The sequence below is a fragment of the Podarcis liolepis genome, assembly GCF_965112155.1.
Source record: "Podarcis liolepis genome assembly, chromosome: 9".
In the NCBI taxonomy this organism is placed as follows: Eukaryota; Metazoa; Chordata; class Lepidosauria; order Squamata; family Lacertidae; genus Podarcis; species Podarcis liolepis.
In genome coordinates this window covers 68,797,773-68,811,150 of record NC_139564.1, presented here as the reverse complement: position 1 = coordinate 68,811,150, position 13,378 = coordinate 68,797,773, and the positions used below count along the sequence as shown (strand labels likewise).

The 13,378-nt window shown below is 42.7% G+C and overlaps 1 protein-coding gene across 4 annotated transcripts in view; it reads left to right on the top strand.

The window, feature by feature from the left end:
- Nucleotides 1–13,378, top strand: part of KCNIP4 (potassium voltage-gated channel interacting protein 4) — a 406,334-nt gene that overhangs the window by 129,711 nt on the left and 263,245 nt on the right. The window lies entirely within an intron of this gene.

The following is a 13,378-nucleotide window of genomic DNA, read 5'->3' as shown; positions in this document are numbered from 1 at the left end:
CAATTCCCATCATCCTTGACCACTGGTCTTGCTAGCGAGGGATGATGGGAGTTGTAGTCCAAAAACAGCTGGAGGCCCAAGGTTGGGGAACACTGGTCTACGGGATATCTAACAATCCGGTATAGCAGCAGGAAGCAGCGGGAAATGGCGCTGGATTAAGGGAATTTCCTGCAAAAAAAAAAGGGAAGGTTGACAGCTATTCTCCTGTTCTCTGCCATTGTAACCTGGCAAGGAGAAAAGTCTCAACGTGGGAAGAGGAGGGCATTGTTAAGTTGGCACTTTAAAACTTTTTACAAATACACAAAACCAAGCCAAGAAGGGCAAGACCCCTGCAATTTTCTTGATATTTTTTAAAAAATAGAATATGTCCCTCGATCCCAGAGGGGGGGGGGGAGAAGAATACAACCCTCTTAATAAAGTGTTAAATTGCACTGCAGCACCTTAATTAGTCTCTAAACGGCATTTTACTCTAATTCAAATTCCAGTAAAGTTATCCATGTTAGAATTGTTGTCATTAACTGAGACTTTGAGTCATTTGTATGTGCCATAATATTTTCAGCCATTTCCAGTAAAATGTATTTATGGATTTATGGCACATAATGTAAATATTTGCCCTCTCAGAATTTTGCCTGAAGTTCCTCCTCATTTCTGGGAAACACCCCCCCCCCCAAAAAAAAAATGGGTTCTGATAAAATTAGTGACATTTCTCAGGGTGAAGGAAGGAGTCCAGAAATCCTTAGATATTAGCATTTACACTGTATCTGTAATATTCTGAATACATCTTAACAAAAGTATCAGTATTCAACAAAGCAAAATAGATCTGAATTTGAATGCCTTAAGAACTTTTACTAGAGCATATTTTTCTTCCCCTTACCTCCTGAAAAAGTCTCCTGTACTCAAGATATGCACCTCAACACAAATATGGCTTTGCTTTTTTCGGTGCCTTACAAAATATAAACATCATTTTCGAAGATCCCAAGGGATTAAAGGTGTGAATGTGAGTGATAGCAAAAGATCAATGTAACTAGTATCATTACCTGTAGCAACTAGACCCAATTTTAAAAGAAAATGAAAGTGAAGTTTCCGGATGACACCTGTATATAGTATTGCTTACTGTTGATGGCACAGGTCATATAGTTTAATTTCTCTACACAGTGTGAAACAGGTGGGCAGCTTCTGTAAAATCAATTCCCTGGATGTTGCCTATACTATTGTCTTGTCAAATTGTTGTTTGTAAGCTCCGTGTTACCAGAAGCAATTTGAATCATGACAAACAAAACCCTCCAGAAAACGTATTAGATAGAGCTTGATGACCCATGTGGTAATACTGGAAAGAGTCAGAGTCACAGATCCAATATTCTGCTTTAACAGAGGCTCTGATCCAACATAGTAAAGTGAGCAAGAATCAGCAACTGCTGTTCCTTGTTTGCCTGTAAGTAAACTTGCCTATGCTCACTTCAGATGTCCAAGAGGAGCATAGTAAAGGTAAAGGTACCCCTGACTGTAAGGTCCAATTGTGCGCTCATCTCGCTTTACTGGCCGAGGGAGCCAACGTTTGTCTGCAGACAGTTTTTCTGGGTCATGTGGCCAGCATGACTAAGCCGCTTCTGGCGAACCAGAGCAGCGCATGGAAACACCGTTTACCTTCCCGCCAGAGCGGTACGTATTTATCTACTTGCACTTGACATGCTTTCGAACTGCTAGGTGGGCAGGAGCTGGGACCGAACAACGGGAGCTCACCCGTTGCAGGGATTCGAACTGCTGACCTTCCAATCGGCAAGCCTGAAGTTCTTGGGTTAAGACCACAGCGCCACAAGTTCTGAGGGACAGTGGACTGGCTCCCTGCTGAAAAAGTTTGCTGACCCCTGCACTAGTGCTACTCAAAGTGGTGGTCCACAGCTGGGTTTCATTTCTCTAGCCATTGGCTGCCAGTCCCCAATGACTCTACCACAGCCCAGGTTGGGTGGGAAACTTCAAGGACCAAATATGGTAGTGGTCTCTGGCACATTGGGGTGGAGGGAAATGCTGGTCCACCACATGAGAGAGCTTGAGAAGCACAGCACTAGCACACTTCCTTCCTGGAGCTGCCTTTAGGAGCTTTCCAGAGGCAACCTGGGAAGGAAGGAATAATAATAATGATAATTTTTTATTTATACCCCACTCTCTCCAGCCAGGTGGGACGCGGGTGGCACTGTGGTCTAAACCACAGAGCCTAGAACTTGCCGATCAGAAGGTCGGCGGTTCGAATCCCTTCAATGGGGTGAGCTCCCGTTGCTCGGTCCCAGCTCCTGCCAACCTAGCAGTTCAAAAGCACACCAGTACGAGTAGATAAATAGGTACCGCTCTGGCGGGAAGGTAAACGGCGTTTCCGTGCGCTGCTCAGGTTCGCCAGAAGCGGCTTAGTCATGCCGGCCACAGGACTCGGAAGCTGTATGCCGGCTCCCTCGGCCCATAAAGCGAGATGAGTGCCGCAACCCCAGAGTTGGTCACGACTGGACCTAATGGTCAGGGGTCCCTTTACTCTTTACCTCCCCAGCCAGATCCAGGCTCAGGGTGTCTAACAATAAAAACATAATAAAAAGGAAGGAAGGTGTTTGCCATAATTCTGCTGCTGGTGGAACCGTTTGCTTTCAAAACTGCATTGGACTAATAGCATGGTCAATATGGAAAGATACAAAACATGGATTATGAAATGATATGCGGTTGAGAGGGTGTACAATAGGACCTATGGAAGGGAAGGTGCGAAGTCCAGAGATCTGGTGAAATGTTGAAATATAGATGTGCAATTTGGATTGTTAAAAACTAATATTTTTTAAACCAGATATATATACCTAGATTATATAATAAAATTTGATTTTGACATGTTTTAGGAGGTAATTTAATTATTGTTTGATTTTATACCAATGTTATGTATCTGATGTTAGCTGCCCTGAGCCCGACTTTGGCTGGGGATGGCGGGATATAAATAAAAGTTTATTATTATTAGAATATATATATATATATATATATATATATATATATATATATATATATACACACACACACACACACACACACACACACACACACACACACACAGTCATACCTCAGGTTGCGAATGTGATCTGTGCGGGAGGCACGTTCGCAACCCACAGCGTTCGCAGCCTGAAGTGCCACGTTTGCGCCCGTGCGTGGTGTCATTTTGTGCTTCTGCGCATGTGTGAGCGCCGAAACCCGGAAGTAACCTATTCTGACACTTCCGGGTTCAGCGCGGTCCGCAACCCGAAAACGCGCAACCCACAGCATTCATAACCTGAGGAAAACTGTATATATATACGTGTGTGTGCGCGCGCGCGCGTGCATGCTAGTGGAAGTGGGGAAAAAGAAAAAAAAGAAAACCCCAGCATTGGATTAGTACAATTTTTTATTTTTTATTTTTTTGGGGGGTAAAAAAAATATGAAGTGCCTATACTCTTATGATGATAACAGTGCTGTGGGTGCCAGCACAAAATGGCTGCCACAAGCATTTTTTTAAATTTAGCACTACTTCGTACTGGTGGGCACCATCAGGAATGCACTGCACAGGGCTGTCAATATATTGCACAGTTGTTTTAGTCCTTCTCTGTCTCATTATGAAGAGACTGTTTTGGCATTCACGTTCATTGTATTCTAGGTCTTTCTTTTCAAAATCAACAACAGCAAATGTGAATGAAGTACTGAAGGACATTGCTGTTTCTGCAAAAGGATTATTGGAGAAAAGGCTTGGATCTCATGAAAAAAATATCGGTGTAGTCTATTGTGAGCAACTAATTGAATTGTATGCATTGCTTTCAGGAAATTCAGGAGTGAGTTATTAAATTACACAGCCTTTGTGTGTGCAGAAATGTAACATTGCAATTATTCAATTGTCATCATGTGCTGAACATTTCAGAGTAAAGGGCAATTGTCACACCTTCTCTGATTGTTTTATTATCATCATGCATGTGTTTTAGCCATTAAACCTAGTAAAAGGTTTACATTTCTAATTGTAGAGGTCTTCAGGTTACTGGGGTTTAAAATTCTAAATAATTCAGCATGCATCTCTCAATTTCTGGGTATACTTCCCATTGCAAAAGCCTTTCTTCTTTTTCCTTTTCAGACACGGGGTCATTAAAATTCCCATAGCTTCTTTTTAAATTTAAGTCTTTTCCCCCCCACTGAAAAGCTAAGCTTTGGAATTTGTAGAGCTCTTCCATCAAATAATAAGACTAAGGCTCTCCTCAGCAGCAAATTTATGTAATTTTCCGCAACATTTAGAAACTGCTGCTGAACAAACCTAAAACCGTTCTCTCACATCGTTGGGATCGGCCATGTGTGGCTTTTTTTTTCATCCCGTTTATAATCCAGTGAGTTTTTATATTTCTAAAAGGAATACTACATTAGCCAACATTCAGCTCTGTGTGAGTTCTCTTTTTATTATTCGGAATAAATCTTGGGGTATAGAAGGACCGTGCTCTAAATGATATTTCATTTGGGAGTCTGAAGAATAAACGTCTTTCTAGGTCACCCTGTGCAGCTTCCAATGATTCTGCCCTTTTTAGGCGAAGCAGAATCTTACGTGATGTACAAGGATATCCACTTAACACTCGATGCAGTGAGATGTCCTCTTTTTTCTTTTGGTATTTGTTACAGCCACATGATGTGGGAAGAGACAGATTGCCAGGATCCAATTATCAATAAACCAGGGACGCTTCATTTGCCTAGTCAAAGGCTGCAGGGTTGTAATAATGGGTGATGGTAGAAGCAAACATTGTGAAAGTGAGTCACCTTGTCTTCTATTAAATAAAAACTTAACAGGGCATCATTAGGGCAGCCTGCAGAGTCTACATCATCTACATCGAAAGGCTAGGAGGAATAGGCTCAGTATTTCCCCAGTGACTTTGGCAAGGCTGGGGGCAAAAACACAGCTGGAGCCTACCCTGGGGGGGGGGGAGCAGGTGATTTCCTTTTCAGAGGTGGAGGGGTTTATGCAGACCCTCCGAGCGTACCTATTTTCCAGGGACAGTTCCGGATTTCCAGAAGCCGTCCCAGTTTCTGTTTCGATCCCGGAATGTCCCGCTTTTCTTTAAGACGTCCCTATTTTTCATCAGAGAAATGTTGGAGGGTATGGTAGGACGTCCCTATTTTCATTGGCTATGCCACCCCCGAACCAAGGAGATAAGTAACTATGCAAACTTTAGAAGACATCTGAAGGCAGCCCTGTATAGGGAAGTTTTTTAAAAAAAATGTTTTATTGTGTTTGTATTTATGTTGACATCTGATGGGAGGGCATTCCACAGGGCGGGTGCCACTACTGAGAAGGCCCTCTGCCTGGTGAAATTTGAGAGCCCACTGCCAGATAGCTCTTCAAAGTCCATGGGTGTCTAAAGCGTTTTCTAAGCCAAGCTCTTGGCACAATATGGTTTTTAACCCATTCCTCCTTGTTGCCACCTGAAATAGTCCAGTTGGGAACCCTAGGAATGGGCCTAAGAAATCGCTTAGGATATGGAAAAGAATACAGTGGTACCTCAGGTTAAGAACTTAATTCGTTCTGGAGATCCGTTCTTAACCTGAAACTGCTCTTAACCTGAGGTACCACTTTAGCTAATGGGGCCTGCTGCTGCTGTTGCGCCGCTGGTGCGGGATTTCTGTTCCCATCCTGAAGCAAAGTTCTTAACCCGAGGTACTATTTTGGGTTAGCGGAGTCTGTAACCTGAAGCGTCCGTAACCTGAAGTGTCTGTAACCCGAGGAACCACTGTAAAGTGATGGAGGGGGTGTTTAAGAAAAATAGAGGAGTTTTCCAAACTAAAATCTGGGTTGAAGACACGGCTATATTGATTCACAAGAAGCCCAGTCATGTTTTTGGCTACCCTTCCCCGCATCTTAAATACAGAGCTTGGGGAATAAATTGTGTCTGTAGAAGTTTGGAAAGGTCTGCTCTTGGTGTGAAAAGAGGAAGCTTTCATTTTTCCCCTTTGGTGGAACACAACTCCCATCACATCCCATGTATTAAATGCAAAGCTTGGGGAATAAAGTGTGTGTGTGCACTTTTCTGCTTAAAGTAAAAGCTGCAAAAGTTAATCTGCCCCCTTGTTGCTGATTGCTCCCTGCTTCTTCCAGATTCCCTTGGATACTAGATACCCACACAGGTGATCTCGTATGTTGCCTTTCATGTCATGTGTTCCTATGAACACTTAAATGTATTTTCTTTTTCCCTTTTTTTCTGAACAAGCGAGAATGTCTTGTGGCACCTTGAAGAGCAACGAATTATAAAATATCATCAATGCTGGTAAATTGGGTGTAGATAGTTGGTTGTTCACAAGAGCAGTTCACAACAAGCCTTCAGTTAAGGCTTCTATCTTAATTTCCAGTTTGTGACAGATATGCTTATTAGATAGATTTATTTTTTTAACTGAATGACATTATCTCAGCTACTGTGGCTAATGCTTAATAATAATAATAATAATAATAATAATAATAATAATAATAATAATAATTTATTATTTATACCCCACCAATCTGGCTGGGTTTCCCCAGCCACTTTGGGCGGCTTCCAACACAACATTAAAATACAGTAATGCATCAAACATTAAAAGCTTCTCTAAACAGGGCTGCCTTCAGATGTTGTTTAAAAGTCTGGTAGTTGTTGTTCTCTTTGACATCTGGTGGGAGGGCATTCCACAGGGCGGGTGCCACTGCCAAAAAGGCCCTCTGCCTGGTTACCTGTAACTTGGCTTCTCACAGTGAGGGAACCGCCAGAAGGCCCTTGGCGCTGGACCTCAGTGTCTGGGCAGAATGATGGGGGTGGAGATGCTCCTTCAGGTATACTGGGCCGAGGCCGTTTAGGGCTTTAAATGTTAGCACCAACACTTTGAATTGTGCTCGGAAACGTACTGGGACCCAATGTAGGTCTTTCAAGACTGGTGTTATATGGTCTCGGCGGCTGCTCCCAGTCACCAGTCTAGCTGCCACATTCTGGATTAGTTGTAGTTTCTGGATCACCTTCAAAGGTAGCCCCACGTAGAGCACATTGCAGTAGTCCAAGCGGGAGATAACGAGAGCATGCACCAGTCTGGTGAGACAGTCAGCCAGCAGATAGGGTTTCAGCCTGCGTACCAGATGGAGCTGGTAAACGTTTCATGGTATCAGTGGAGACACCCCTAGGTCTTGGGTTTGGGCTCTGAAATTTCAGGGTCTTGGGTGCTCCTAATCTGGCAACTCTAAACTTGTGTAGAACTACCCAAAGGAATGCAGGCAAGAATGTTTTTTCCTGGTTGACGGAACCTCCTACTGTGTGTAAATAAAACCTCGTGAGACTGTTGATCTGATAAACCATCATACCATGTAGTTTATTGCACTCTTGTTCTTGATTTCCCTTTTTAAAGTACCGAGTGGCTAACTACCTGGAAAAGTATGACAAATTGCCCACTCATAAATACAGCGCTAGAGTCCTGAAGTATGGCAATTAACCTTTTTATTTAATCAATGTTTTGTAGCAGGGTAATTGGACAGCCTGAATTGCCAGATGGGTTTCAGTAATTTCATTGTGGAAGAATTATAAGCATACTGTGTATTTTCCATAGCTCTTTGTGGCAAGGGCCATGTATGTCAATGTTTTGGATTGGGAGCCATTGTGCTGCAGAACAAAAATGTAAGATTTGATTTGTGTTTCGTCTCTTTTTGGGGCGTGGCGCGGGGAATAAAGGATATTTTGGAGAGGAGCCAAAATGATATCTTGTCACTTGATACCTCCTGCCATATTGTACAGTCCTCTGCACTGTGTAGTCCACTTTTGCTTAGTTTTGAGATTTATATTCCACTTTTCCAGTGTTCTTAAATTAGATGGTGTGCTCTCAAGTTAATCCTGAGCACACCAATTGCAGGACTTAGTGTTTGTTTTTGAATAATTTTTATTGAGTTTTACAGATTTTATCATCATCACAATCAACATTATCTCAAAAGCAAAATAGATTATAAACCCCCCCATGACTTCCCCAACTTCCATTTCTGATTCTTTGAGTATTTACTTCCCCTGCTTGTTTTATTTTACCTTAATATGCAGTCTTTAACTGAAATATTATTATATTCTTCACATTTTTATACCTTGCCTATTTTCACATTTCCTCTTGCACTTTATTATTTTCCATTTTTTCCTTCTTAATTTCTATGTTGTTAACTGTAAATGTTTACTCAAGCCCTGCTAGTGAGTCTACATCTTTACAGTTTTTCTGTACAACATAAATGATTCCCAGTCTTTTTATAAAATCTCTATTGTGCTTGTCTCTAAGTTTTGCAGTGAACTTCACAATTTCAGCATATTCCATCAGTTTTTCTTGCCATTCTTCTTGGTCATCTTTCCATTTTTGGGCTAGTAAAATCCTAACCGCTGTTGTCGCATACATAAATAACTTCTGTTCTTTTGGCAAGTCTTGCCTAACAGAAAAGCTTCTGGCTTTTTAACAAAGGTTATCTTAAACATTTCCCCCCCATTTCATTATAAATCATTTCCCAAAAACTTTTCTTTTACAGTTCCACCACATATGAAAAAACATGCCTGCTTTTTCTTTAACCAATTGCAGGATTTTGAATCTTTTGCTACAGCCAGCGTGGTGTCCTCAGTGACTCCCAACAGCCCCAGCCGATATGGCCAATGGCCAGGTATGCTGGGAGTTGTTAGTTCAGCAGTATTTGGAAGTTATCACATTGGCCACCTTTGCCCTACACACATTAATATCTTTATTTATTTATTTATTTATTTATTTATTTATTTATTTACGGCTATTAGCCCATAAACACATTTATATCTTTTCATCCTCCCCCTGCTCCAGGGCAAAAGGTCCCAGGTGATATAAGTAAAAAAAAAAAACCTGCTCCTTTTCCCTTATGGGGTACCCAAGAGCCCATATAGAGTCCTTAAGTGGGTTCCCTATCGGTAGGAGAAAATAACAGAGACCAACCAGAGAATATTGAGAAGCAAAGCAGCTAGTAAGCCTGATCTTTATTAACTGTTGCAACAGGGTGCTCCCCCACACACAGGAGAGAGGAAGAGGATCCTGAGCCATGCGTGCGAGCCCTTATATAGACATTTTGAATTGCCTGCCCTGGAGTGCAAGACCACCCCCAGAAACATCATACCTACATCACAGAAAAGGCGGTCTACAACAGAAATCTGAGTGCATTGTTTTTACCCTGTCTGCCAGGTTACCTGTTAATGGTCACTTGACTGGATTACCTGGGGAGTCTGGCCATTCTTTTGTAATGATAATACTTAATTCCTGAGCCAGGTCACTGGCTCACCCTAGTCACACCTTAAATGTGCCCTTAAGGCAGGATTTGTGAGGACAGAGACAATGGGGAGGTTTCTCATTTTCTTCAACCTTGTGGAGAAATATTTCGGAAGAGAGAAAATGGTTTCAGGACTTTTCTGTGGGTTTCAGACGTGTGGTTTACATATTTGTATGTGTTTGCTTGGTACATTTATGAATATATATATATATATATATATATATATATATATATATATATATGCTTTCGTAGATTTTCACGGGTACAGGAATGCAGGTTTTGGTGTCTTCGGGTGTCTTCCCGTGTAAGAGTTGGGGTGTCTAGGCGACGTTTCGACGAGGTCTCACTCGTCATCTTCAGGCTGGTGCTTTCGGCTTCTTGTTACTGGAACAGTCTTGACCTCTTGAGCTTGTGAAGAGTTTTTCTGAGAAGATGGCTGTACTGCACTTAGTTGTGCTCTGGCTTGGCTTCGTGTATAGGGCTTCGTGTATATCAAAACAGCCTTTTGCACCAACCAAAAAATAGCCAATATCCTCAGAAACCCCAAAGATAAAATCCAGTTGGAAAACCAAGGGGTCTATGAAATACCCTGCAAAGTCTGCCCAGCCACGTACATTGGACAAACAAACAGACGAATAAATGCACGTATCGCAGAACACAAGAATGCCGTCAAAAAAGAAGAAAAAACTTCCTCTCTTTTCCAACACATGAAAGAAACAGGACACGAAATTAATTTTGCAGATTCCAAATTGCTCTTTAACATGGAACATCACCACAAGAGAATAATCATGGAAGCCATCGAGATAGAGAAACACCCTCACAACATGAACAAGCGTGACGACACGTCCCGCCTGCCAGACATCTGGAAATTAGCCCTCCCCACAAAAACCGACACCAGAACCAGAGGCACACAGAACGCCATCACCAATCAACCACACCAGACCCAAACCCAGACCCTCTCCACAGATAAATTACAGACACCATCCAGTAGCCAAACCATAGTGGCACCTCCGGATGCTGCACCCCCCTGCAATCCCTACACAGATCTGGCTGGCACAGGGCACAAAACCACAGCTCGCCCCTATACACGAAGCCAAGCCAGAGCACAACTAAGTGCAGTACAGCCATCTTCTCAGAAAAACTCTTCACAAGCTCAAGAGGTCAAGACACGAAAGCTTTAGCAACTAATCCACACTTAATGACCCACCTAAGTGGTACTCAGAATATCACTCAAGAAATCACTCAAGATATCCCTCAAGTAATTAAGAAACAAAAGAAGAAAAGGCACACTAACCTGGGAACTTCCTCTCTGCCCAGAACGTTGGAGGCTATACACCACACCCCTCAACAGTATTTATAGGAACTCAAACACTGAGATCCTGCTCTGTTCCAGTAACAAGAAGCCGAAAGCACCAGCCTGAAGATGACGAGTGAGACCTCGTCGAAACGTCGCCTAGACACCCCAACTCTTACACGGGAAGACACCCGAAGACACCAAAACCTGCATATATATATATATATATATATATATATATAATTATAACACAGGGAAGAGACAGTCTGAGTCTTCTTTGCTCTTCTCATTGCAACCAGCTCACTCGGTTGAGGGTCCTTAAACCATGGGGGTGACTGTACCCTCACTGCCCTGTGGAGTCAGATTGTTCCCTGATCTGGGAAGGAAGGTGCCAGAGGCGCCAGGTTGCACCCAACATTGGGGAGGGGATGCATCACACACGTATGACGTCACACACGTCGCTCGACATGCATCAGGAGGAGTCTGATAGAGGGAAGAGGCTGCCGCTGCGAGGACGTCCAAGGCCCACTGCCACCATGATGCCCAAGCCCTCAGGATAGGGGAAGGGAACCTCAGACCTATCCCAACAGACTTGGGTGGGGACTGAAGACACCTCAGTCCTATAGAGTTGTCATCTGTGGAAGGCATGAAGAGTTTCTGCTGCTTTATTGCAGTGCTGTTTCCATATTCGAGCTAATCATTGTCTCTTAGACTAACCTGCGCCACAGGGCTGTTGTGAGGATGAAGCAAGGAGGGAAAGAATCATGTACACAAGCGCAAGCTCCTTGGAGGAAAGGTGGGGGTATAAAGTGTGTGTGTGTGTGTGTGTGTGTGTGTGTGTGTGTTTCATATGGCTTTGGGAAGATGTCAGTGATGTCTTCTTCATGGCTGAAATTCCCCTTAAACGTTTTAGTATGACTTCAGTTGTGATGAGTCTTATTTTATTTTATTTTTAAAAACAGTTGCCATCCAATTTTATCACGACACTTCCTCTAGGCATGGTGTGTGGGGAGAAAATGGACATATGGCAACCTCTAGGGTTTCCGCTCCAAAGAGAGGAACTGAAGTGACAGACTAGGCGCTAAAATGCACTGTTGGCCAAGCATCACTATTTCTATCTCTCACATTCGTATCTGAAGAATGCTCAGTTGATTTTCTGTTCTGTTGTTTTTATCCCAATATCTGTCATAATGTTGACTGTAATTGTGGGAAGCAAAATGTGGTTTGCCTTAGAAAGGAGAATGGTCTGCATGGAATACATCTTCTCTAACATCTTCTTTCCCACTAATGCACTGATTTTAAGGGCAAAAACTTCTTGGAAGAATTCTTTTTCCTAATGACCAGGAACCAAGTTTCTTTTGATCTTCCTCCTCTGGAACAGATGCTTAGTAATTTATTCCTTTCATTGAGACAGGGAGAAAAAAAGCATTATAACTGGAATTTTTTGTTTAGTTTTTTTTTTTGCTGTTACGTGTATAGTGTATGTCAAGACAGAGAAATGTTTCATAGATAAAGAATAGACTCAAAAAGTAGGTGTCTGTTATTGTAGCACAGTATATATAGTCTGTTAAACTTTGTGATCATTTGTTATACATCAGGAGTTGTAGGATATATGTGTTTTTGTTCCAAGAATGGAACAGCCCACACAAAAGAAACTGTAATGACTGAAACCTGTAGAACCTTTTGCCCATTTGTCTAGTTAACTTAAACTCTTCTTTTCTTCTCTTCAGCTAGGCTGAAGAAATCTAGATAGATTTAATAAATGATTGGAGAGCACTCGAGACACATGATACCAGATCTGGAAATTCTGCTCCTTATATAGATATTTTTATTCTAAAAATTGTTTAGTTGTCATTCAACTAATGACAAGTGTGGAGGACTCCCTGGTCCTGAATGGGGTAACTGTGCCCCTGAAGGACCAGGTACGCAGCCTGGGAGTCATTTTGGACTCACAGCTGTCCATGGAGGCGCAGGTCAATTCTGTGTCCAGGGCAGCCATCTACCAGCTCCATTTGGTACACAGGCTGAGACCCTACCTGCCCTCAGACTGTCTCACCAGAGTGGTGCATGCTCTAGTTATCTCCTGCTTGGACTACTGCAATGCGCTCTACATGGGTCTACTTTTGAAGGTGACCCAGAAACTACAACTAATCCAGAATGCCGCAGCTAGACTGGTGACTGGGAGTGGCCGCCAAGACCACATAACAGCGGTCCTGAATGACCTTCATTGGCTCCCAGTATGTGACTCCTGAAGGGGAGTGAAAGGCGGGATATCAAATCCAAATTCTTCTTCATCCAAAAAGGCATCAGTCTGACTTTAATCTCTGACATGCTTGTTTTCTATGTGAAAGGAGGGTTTTTTAAAGAGCATGCAAACATCCACCCCTTCTTAGCTTGAACTGATAGTATAAATTGATTCCTTTCTTCCCTTCCCTGCAGATGACGGGTGAGTGGGAAGTGGAAGCTTATCTCATTTCATGCCTGAACGAGAACATATACTAGTCATCTATATTTATTTATTTTTAAGTTTTATTGATAGTTCGAAAGCACATCAAATGCAAGTGGATAAATAGGTACCTCTCCGGCAGGAAGGTAAACGGCGTTTCCGTGTGCTGCTCTGGTTCGCCAGAAGCGGCTTAGTCATGCTAGCCACATGACCCGGAAGCTGTCTGCAGACAAACGCCGGCTCCCTCGGCCAGTAAAGTGAGATGAGTGTGCAACCCCAGAGTCATCAGCGACTGGACCTAATGGTCAGGGGTACCTTTACTATGGTATCTGAAAGTTTGGAAGGAGGGAGATTG